Raw genomic sequence first — 9050 nt, 5'->3', positions numbered from 1 at the left:
TATAACCATTACTCTTTGAAATTTTATTTCTGTGCTTAATAGTAGGCACAGCATGACAGAATGGTAGGCACGGCATGACTAACAAAAAGGGGCCTTCAGAGGAAGTTTTTTTTAAAAAAACATGTTGTTAGTATAATAGTTGGAGGATATAAAGTTCAAATTTTCGATGCTGCTATATTCTGTGTTCAAAGGGCACATGGTATATTTTGTTCTAAAAATATTGTTTTCTCAATAAACTTAGCTCAGCATCTTACTCTGCACAGAAAATCTGTAATTGATTCAGTGACAACTTTTAGGCCACAGGCACCTGCCATCCTTATATTCAGTATCAAATGTGATACAGTCATTTCTTTAAGCTCTTGATTGTACACAGCAAAATTAACATGTTGGTAGGCTCTGAAATGCATACGGTACATTAAAAAACTGATGATGTTTATTGAGGCAGTGCTAGCTTATGTCCAAGCCTGTACACTCAAATTAGCATTACCTGGACAGGTTCTACTACCACATTAATGTTACTGTTCTTCAGTTTCTAGGCCTGAGTTATCAAGGATGAATTAACTTAATAAATTGACTACTTAAGGAACAAATACAGATATTTTAGACTAAAAATACGTAATTAATAATGTTTCCCAAATAATTCCTTGAGTCAGCTTTAATCATAAAGTTTGTCAAACAGATGTCAAGGAAGGAAAATTATGTCTCCAATGGCATACAAATAAAATATAATTAAAATATGAAAATGGTCTTTATAAAAATGTCAATCACAAGTTTTGTGCAAGAATGTAGTCTAGTACCTAGTGATATTTAAGAGTCTCTGTCAGGGTTACTGCACTGCTAGTCTACCCAAAGCAATTTATTAAATATCTAATCTGATTTTTTTAAGAAAAATTAAAATGGAATCCAATATGGGATGTCAAATGGCATATATTTATATCCTGCAGAAACATGTTCATGCTTGTGAAAAAAAATTCATACATTGTACCTAATTATAGACATCTGGGCATACAGTGAAGCTCATTTATAAAAATAAATAAAAACAATTAAAAAGAATGTGGAGATAATGTGGAGCTTTTGTGTTTGTTTCATCAGAAAGATAATGTGAAGCAATCTATAACTCAGAGACAAGGGATTTGAAAAGATCTCACAAGTAAGGTTAAGTGAGATGGCAATGACTTAGCATGGTCTGAGTTTATGTTTAGAGCATGAATTAGAATAGCATCAGCAAAATAAAGAAAAGGAATAACCATAATATATAGAAAGATAGTTCAATAAATGGAACAACATATTTTCATATAGAACAAATTGCGATGACCACACCACAAGCAACTCTGAGATCTCAGGAAAAGAAAGACCAGATGTCCAGTTGTTTGTTCTAAGAAGTGTTTTATTTTGCAAGTGCTAAGAGGTCTCTCCCTTGTAGGAGGGAACAGTCTCATATATAGTCTTACAACACAGTAGAAAAACCCCAGGTGGAAGAGAGCGTGTTTTCCTCGCGCTAGATGTTGATGTCAGTGGGCAATGCAGGGGCAATAAGACAGGCCTAGAAAACAGAATGCACCTGTGGCTATCAGCTGACAAACAACTCAGAGACCCTGTGGGGGCTAAGCCCCAACAACAAATATATAGAATCTATTGTCCAGAATATGTAGTGGAGAATTGCCTTAAATATTCAGGCAATTTTCAAAATCCATTTCTCCAAAGCAGCTATAATATTATGAACAAAACATGAAGGTTTTAATAATTTTATTCTTAGTAACATAAAAAATGACAAAGAACCCAAGAGAGACTTTAAAAATTCACAGGAACACTTTAAATGAAATGAGACACTGTATTTTGTATGCAATTGGAAATGTGTTTTGCTGCATTCTTGTGGTATGTGAATGATTTTTACAGTAGCTGAGAATATGTGGCTAAATTAAAGACACTACAAACAGGCTAGAAACAAGACATGCCACTTGCTTTTGGGAAACTTTGGACAAAAATTGGGAAAATATAGCATAAACTACCTTATTCAGGTATTTGACAGAAGAGATTTGTAGAATATTGCAAATCTGACTTGCAAACTTAATCCTCATGCAAAGACTGCACTGACATCAAAGAACTGTGCAAAGCCCTAGTATCAAAACTACATGTATATTCTTCAGTACATTTAGAATTACATTTGCTGTGATTAGTTGTTAAAAGTCAGTAAAATTACTGTGTGATGTGATCGGGGATCTCGATAACTTTAGATCAATATTAATCAGTTCCATTGTGTCACAAACTCTTAGTTTGATTTCACAATGTTAATAGGGACACCATTTTGAAATGTAGAAATGTCCTATATACAGTACAGGAAGTGTGGACTTCTGGGAAGGCCCTGCATGTTCCATGATACACTTCCTCTAGACATTCTGTCTCACCAGAAACGTAATTGTCAGCCTATCAATCAGCCTTACAAGGAAGTTTGTAGTTAAGAATGAGTATGGAAACTATCAAAGCCTTAAGATTGCTTTGGAAAAGTCAGGAAACAGACTGAAGTGTTCTTCCTTAAAAGAAAGCATCATGTTGTGTTTCTCAATCCACAGAGTTGTTTGCCTTCTAATAAAGTTTGCAGGGAGTCAGAGGATGGAGCTAGTCATTAGTTAAAAATACAAGTCTGGAGCACTATACAAAGAGACAGGGAGTGATACAGCACGTCAACCAGAGGCACGTAGAAGAATGCAGATCGATCCATGTCTATCGCCATACACAAAACTTAAGTCAAAATGGATCAAACACCTCAACATAAATCCAGCCACATTGAACCTCTTAGAAGAGAAAGTGGGTGGTACCCTTGAACAAATTGGTACAGCATACAACTTCCTGAACATAACAACAGTAGCACAGACAGTGAGATCAACAATTAATAAATTGGACCTCCTGAAGCTGAGAAGCTTCTATAAGGCAAAGGATGCAGTCAGGCCACAGAACGGGAAAAATATTCACTAACCCCACACCTTGATAGAGCGCTGATCTCCAAAATTTACAAAGAACTCAAGAAGCAAGTCTCCATAACACCAAAAGATCCAATTAAAAAGTGGGCTGCAGAACTAAATAGAGAATTTTCAATAGAGGAGTCTAAAATGGCTGAGAGGCTCTTGAGAAAGTGATCAGCATCCTTAGCCATCTGAGAAGTGTAAATCAAAACAACTCTGAGATACCATCTCACTCCTGTTCAGAATGGCTAAAATCAAAAACACAAACAAATTTTATGCTGGAGATGATGTGTGGTAAAAGAAGAAAACTCCTCCACTGCTGGTGGGAGTGCCAACTTGCACAGCCACTTTGGAAATCACTATGGAGATTCCTTAGCAAAATGTGAATAAACCTACCACAAGACCCAGCAACTCCACTCTTAGGTATGTATCCAAAAGATGCCCATTCATACAACAAAAATGTCTGTTCCACTATGTTCATAGCAGCATTATTTGTAATAGCCAGAATATGGAAGTAACCTAGATGCCCCTCAACCAAAGAGTGGATAGAGAAAATGTGGTACATTAACACAATGGAGTACTTTTCAGCAGAAATAAACAATGGAATCCTGTAATTTGCAGGCAAATGGATGGCAGTAGAAGAAACCATCCTGAGCGAAGTAACACAGTCACAAAAAGAGAAACATGGCATGTATTCTCTCATATATGGATTTTAGACATAGATCTGTGGAGTGCCAGGCTACAATCCCATGGCCAGAGAGTCTGGGAAACAGAACCTTCATTCAGTGGCTGATGGAAGCAGAGACAGACTCCCACAGCTAAACACTGTGGTTAAACTCAAGAAATCCAGCGACAGAGAGGAGGACTGATGACCAAAAGCATTAAGACTGGGTAGGTTTAACCCCCAGAAACAGCTGACCTTACAAGGGTTAGCTCTTGAATCCCAGACTGATGCTTGGGAATCTAGCATGGGACAGATCAAGACCCCCTGACTGGGGGCGTCATTGAGGATGCCTAGTTAATCTATTGAGCCTTGTGTAGCAGATCAGTATTTATCCTGGGTATACAAATGGACTTTGGTCTCTCATCCAAAAATGAGAGATACATTCTCACCCTTTATTCTTGGGGGGAGTGTCTAGGCCCTGCCATGGGTGACCTCACAGAATATGGACACCCCCATGGAGGGCCTCACCCTCACTGGGGAAATGAGGGGATATTGGGGGGGGTTGGTGGGAGGGCACGGGAGGAGGGAAGGGAAATGGAGAGGGACTTGGAATTGACATGTGAAGCAACCTTGTTTTAATTTAAGTTTAAATTAAAAAATATATATAGATAGATAAAGATTTATCCCCCTTCTTGCTGTCAAAGTAAAAACAAATAGAAAACTTACATTTTACATATCAGTCACAGTTCCCTCTCCCTCCCATCCTTGCATGTCCCCAACCAGCTCCCCATCCCACCCCCTCCATCCACTCCCAAGGGAGAAGGAGGACTTTCATGGGGGATCATCAAAGCCTGCACATGATTTATGGCAGGCCCTAAGCCCTTCCCTGTGTATCTAGGCTGAGAGAGTCTGAGAGAGTATCCCACCATTGGGGAATAGGTTCCCAAATTCCATCCATGCACTAGGGATAAATACTGGTTCCACTGCCAGAGGTGCCATAGACTGCCCAGGCCTCATAACTGTCACCCACATTCAGCAGGCCTATTTGCATCCTATGCAGGTTTCCCAGATGTCTGCCAGGGGTCCCTGAGCTCCTACTTGCTCTTATAATCTGTTTCTGTTGGTTTCACCAGCATGTTCTTGATCCCATTGCTCATCATTCCTTCCTGTCTCCAACTTGATTCCAGGAGTTTGGCTCAGTGTTTACTTGTAGGTCTCTGCTTCTGCTTCCATCAGCTAATGGATGAATGCTCTATGATGGCATTTAACATTGTCATCAATCTCATTATAGGGGAAAGGCATTTATGGTAGCCTCTCCACTATTGCTTTGATTCTTAGTTGGGGTTATGCCTTGGATCTCTGGATATTTTTCGTTAAACCTATAGTGACTCACTCTGTTAAGGCATCTCTTTTGTTATTCTCTTCTATTCTTCCCCAACACAATCTATGTGATCACTCATGTTCTCTTCCCCACTTTTTGAGAGTTTTCTCACATTTTAAAAAGTGGGAAGTACTATTACAATGGAAGTAGTGAGGTTCCTGTAGAATTATACATAGGTTGTTTGAAAAATAGGAAAGTTAAATGAAGGGATAATTTAGATTGTGTTTATGTAATGGCAATTTTAAACATTTTCAGTTCCACAATTCTTGTTTTATCCCTATAACAGTTGGGTGATATGAGTGCCAAGATATATGCCTTAAAACAGGTTTCTAGAGGAAACAATGCTATTTTGACTGAAAAGTTAGAGCCCTTAAGAGATATTCAAACAAAGACAAAGTAATTTAAAAAATAAATGGCCTCTTCATTAAAATACAAAATTAAAGAGGGAACGCCCAAGGTTTTAAAAAAGCCAATCTTATTTAACCAGTCACATTACAGAAACCATTGCCGAATGATAGATATCCCCAGAACTGTGTAAGAGCTGACTCGATTCCTTAAGAAATGTTAGATATGAGGATTTTTAAGGCATCAATATTCTCATAGGTTATACATTCACCTTTTGTGAAGCAGATATTAAACTCATGGTCAACTAATAACTAAATTGTCAGAAAAGACTGAAGAGACATGGTGACAGCATTATTGGAGTCTGGTCTTCAATTGCAGTGGAGAACCTGGTGGAAAGATGGGGATAGGGGCATTGTACAACAGAGGAGAGCTAGAGGTATTGAGATTTACTAAGAATAACTTCGTAGAAAGAGCATTTATGCGGAATACAAATACAATATCTATATGATGACCACACCTTCGCTCTATAACATGCAGAAGCTTTAAAATTTTGGGACACTATCAAAGAAGCTGTAAAGAGAACCGACTCATTTACTAAAGTTTACAGTGTCTAAAAGAAACCTTCATTGATGTTTTACAAATATTGATTTCAGTTGTAAATACAATGGTACTAAATTCAGAAATCAGACAAATAATAATTGAATTGTTGGCTATGGTAACTTTTAAAAAAGCTAATTCCCAAGACAAAAGGGTAATGAGGCCTATATAGGCAGGATTATCTCCCTGTATTTAAGACAGTTTCAATAATGAATCTTGTAACCCTGATGATGCTTGAATAGGAGAAGTGATTTCCAGAGGCTTGAAGAAAAATCAAATTTTCTGTTGTTTTAACTGTGGTATACAAAGTCACCTAAAATTGGATTATAGACAGGGCATTCCTAGAAACAAGGGTTCTTCTAAACTATACAGAAGGGTGAAATGTTCAAATAATAGAAACCTCTTGATTAGCCCCTCCAGGGTCTCTGTGAATTTCTGGTCAGTCAGCAAGTCCATCCTGTTTTCTAGTCAAGGCCTCCTGCCCTGGCCTTGACCCTCTGACATCAACATCTAGCAGAAGGAAAACACCTCTCTACCACCTTGGGTTTTTCCACTGTGCTGTAAGCCTGTATGTAAGTCTTCTCCCTCCTACTTGGCAATAAAGCAACACATGCATTCTCTTTGAACAAACAAGTGGATATCTGATCTTTCTTTTCCAGATACCTTCGAGTTGTTTGTGGTGTGGGTACCGCAATTACTGGTCTCACTGAGATTCAGAGAGACTTGGAAAGACTGAGAAAGATTGGCCAGAAAGAAGACTTGGGAATCAGGTACCTTAATATTTAACAGTAAAATTAAATGGTTACACCTCCAGGCTTTTGCCTGAGAGATCACCTTCTAAGGGGAAGGTGGATCAATTAAATCTCCAGGCCTTTGCCCGACATCAAGGTCAGGAACGAAAGGGGAACCTGAGAGGTACCCCTCAGTTGGAGGGTGGATTGGATTAAATCTCCAGTCTTTTGACTGATCTACTGAGGTCAGGAAAGTAAAGGGGATCTGAGAGATCACCCGTAAATGCTGGCCAGCAAGTAAGGCTATGATGGTTTATTGGAAAGGGGTATCAAGTTAGGAGTAACAGGTTAAATCTCCAGGCCTTTGCCTGACACCAGGGTGGGGAAAGAAAGGGGAACCTGAGAGATCACCCTTGGGTTAAGAGGGTGGATTGAGTGGATCTTAAGGCTTTTGTCTGAGGGATTATCCTTAGAAAGTGACAAGTTAGTTACCAACAAAACATTTTGTAAAATTATTAAAGAACAGTTAGCAAAATTGTTAAGGAGGCAAGGTACCAGTATAACAGTTAGTAGAATGGTGGGCTTCATTCAACTGGCAACATGAGTGGCAGCAACGATGTGGTGTATGCTGGCTGGCTGAAGAAATCGCCTCCAGAGAAGAAGTTATGGTACTAATCCTGCAAGAAACGCTGGATTATCCTGTGGATGGATGGCGACCCAGCTGCTCTAGAATACTACAAGACTAAACACACCAAGAAACCCCTGAGGATCAACCTAAACTTCTGTGAGCAGGTGGATACAGGCCTGACCTTCAACAAAAAATAGCTTCAAGATACTTTTGTGTTTGATATCAAGACCAGTGAGCACACCATTTACCTGGTGGCTGATACAGAGGGCGACATGAATAAGTGGGTTCAAGCATCTGCCAGATCTGTGGCTTCAAAAGGAAATCCTCAGCCCCTTCACACCCTGGACAGCCCACTTTTGAGTCCCCTTTGTCAAGCCACATCCAGCCTGCCTTTTCCATCAGCACAACTCAAGAGTACCTCTACTTACACCAGTGCACAAGACAAAAAACAAAAAATTAGAGGACTGTCAGCTTCTCTCAGGGTACTCAACAGAAGAGTGATAGGGCCATACAAAACTTGCCCAAGACAGTGGGCACTGTATCAACGGAGTCAGAGGACAAGTCAATGGCTTCTATAGCCTTTCCGAGGCAAGCCAACAAAATATAAAATTCAAGAACAGTACTTATGACCTCCCCCATAGGCTTGCTTCACATAGCCACACCAAGGGCAGCCTCACAGTGTCTGAGACAGATACTGAGGATATGTACACTTTCATGACACCCAGCAACACCCTGTGTCGGGAGTTAGACAATCTCCTAGTGGACAATATGGAGGTTCCTATGCACAGAAGTGAGATCCAGCCACCCCCAGTCAATCGCAACCTCAAGCCTGACTGGAAAGCAAAACCAACACCCTTTGACCTGAGAAACAACGCTATCATCGAGGAGCTCTCTTTCAAGTCACCTGTCACCAAGTATTGGTCCAAGGTCAACCATGCCTTTAACTCCAGCCCCTCCCTGTACAGCTGTCCCATTTACACACAAATTATCACCAGCACAGACTCAGGAGACAGCATGGAGAACTATATCCCTATGCAAAACCCAGTGTCTGCATCCTCTGTCCTGCGTGGCACCAACAGCCTGGCTCCAAAGAAGAATACTGACAATGTAAATTACTTAGTCCTAGACTTCCAGCTGGGCTCCCCAAGCCCTCACCACAAGCCATCCATATCATTTGTCACATCAGCTGAGAAGGTAGATTATGTCCAAGTGGATAAAGAGAAGACACAGGCCCTACAGATCACCATACAGGTGTGAACAGAGATGCGGCAAGAAAAAATTAGAAAAATGGTGCCTGTTACAGTATTTGCGAGAGGTCATTAAAATTGTGATCATCATAGGTTCCACACAACCGGGTTAGCGCACTCTGCTAGGAATTCAGAAAGACTGGGTTTTATTGGTTGCTGGTTTACATCCTAATGATTGTACAATTTATCTTTCGTGTGCCCTCTATTAGTTATAAGGCCTCAAAAATTACTTTAAGGCTAGACAAATTAAAATCCTTGAATAGATATCATGCAGATGGTTCCTGATCCTGATGTTTCCTACACCTTTACTAAAGAAGGCAGAAATTGCCTTAAAAATGAAACAGAAAGCCTTAGATAGATTGCATCTTAGAGCTTACTATTAGGGCATATAAGATAAGTTTGCAAATATTTGGCAAAGGACCTGATGTTATTGTTACCTTGTAACTCCTCTCAAATTGCCTAGCTACAACAGAATACTAGTGATTAGAAATGGAAAA

General features: G+C 39.8%; 1 pseudogene; it reads left to right on the top strand.

Annotated features, from left to right (window-relative positions):
- Window positions 1–7278: 7278 nt before the first annotated feature.
- On the top strand, window positions 7279–8629 carry LOC101836504 (annotated as a pseudogene).
- Window positions 8630–9050: the final 421 nt, after the last annotated feature.

This window comes from Mesocricetus auratus, unplaced genomic scaffold (genome assembly GCF_017639785.1).
Source record: "Mesocricetus auratus isolate SY011 unplaced genomic scaffold, BCM_Maur_2.0 Super-Scaffold_100030, whole genome shotgun sequence".
Lineage (NCBI taxonomy): Eukaryota > Metazoa > Chordata > Mammalia > Rodentia > Cricetidae > Mesocricetus > Mesocricetus auratus.
Note: the sequence above shows the minus strand (reverse complement) of the source record. Positions and strands in the feature narration are given on the sequence as shown.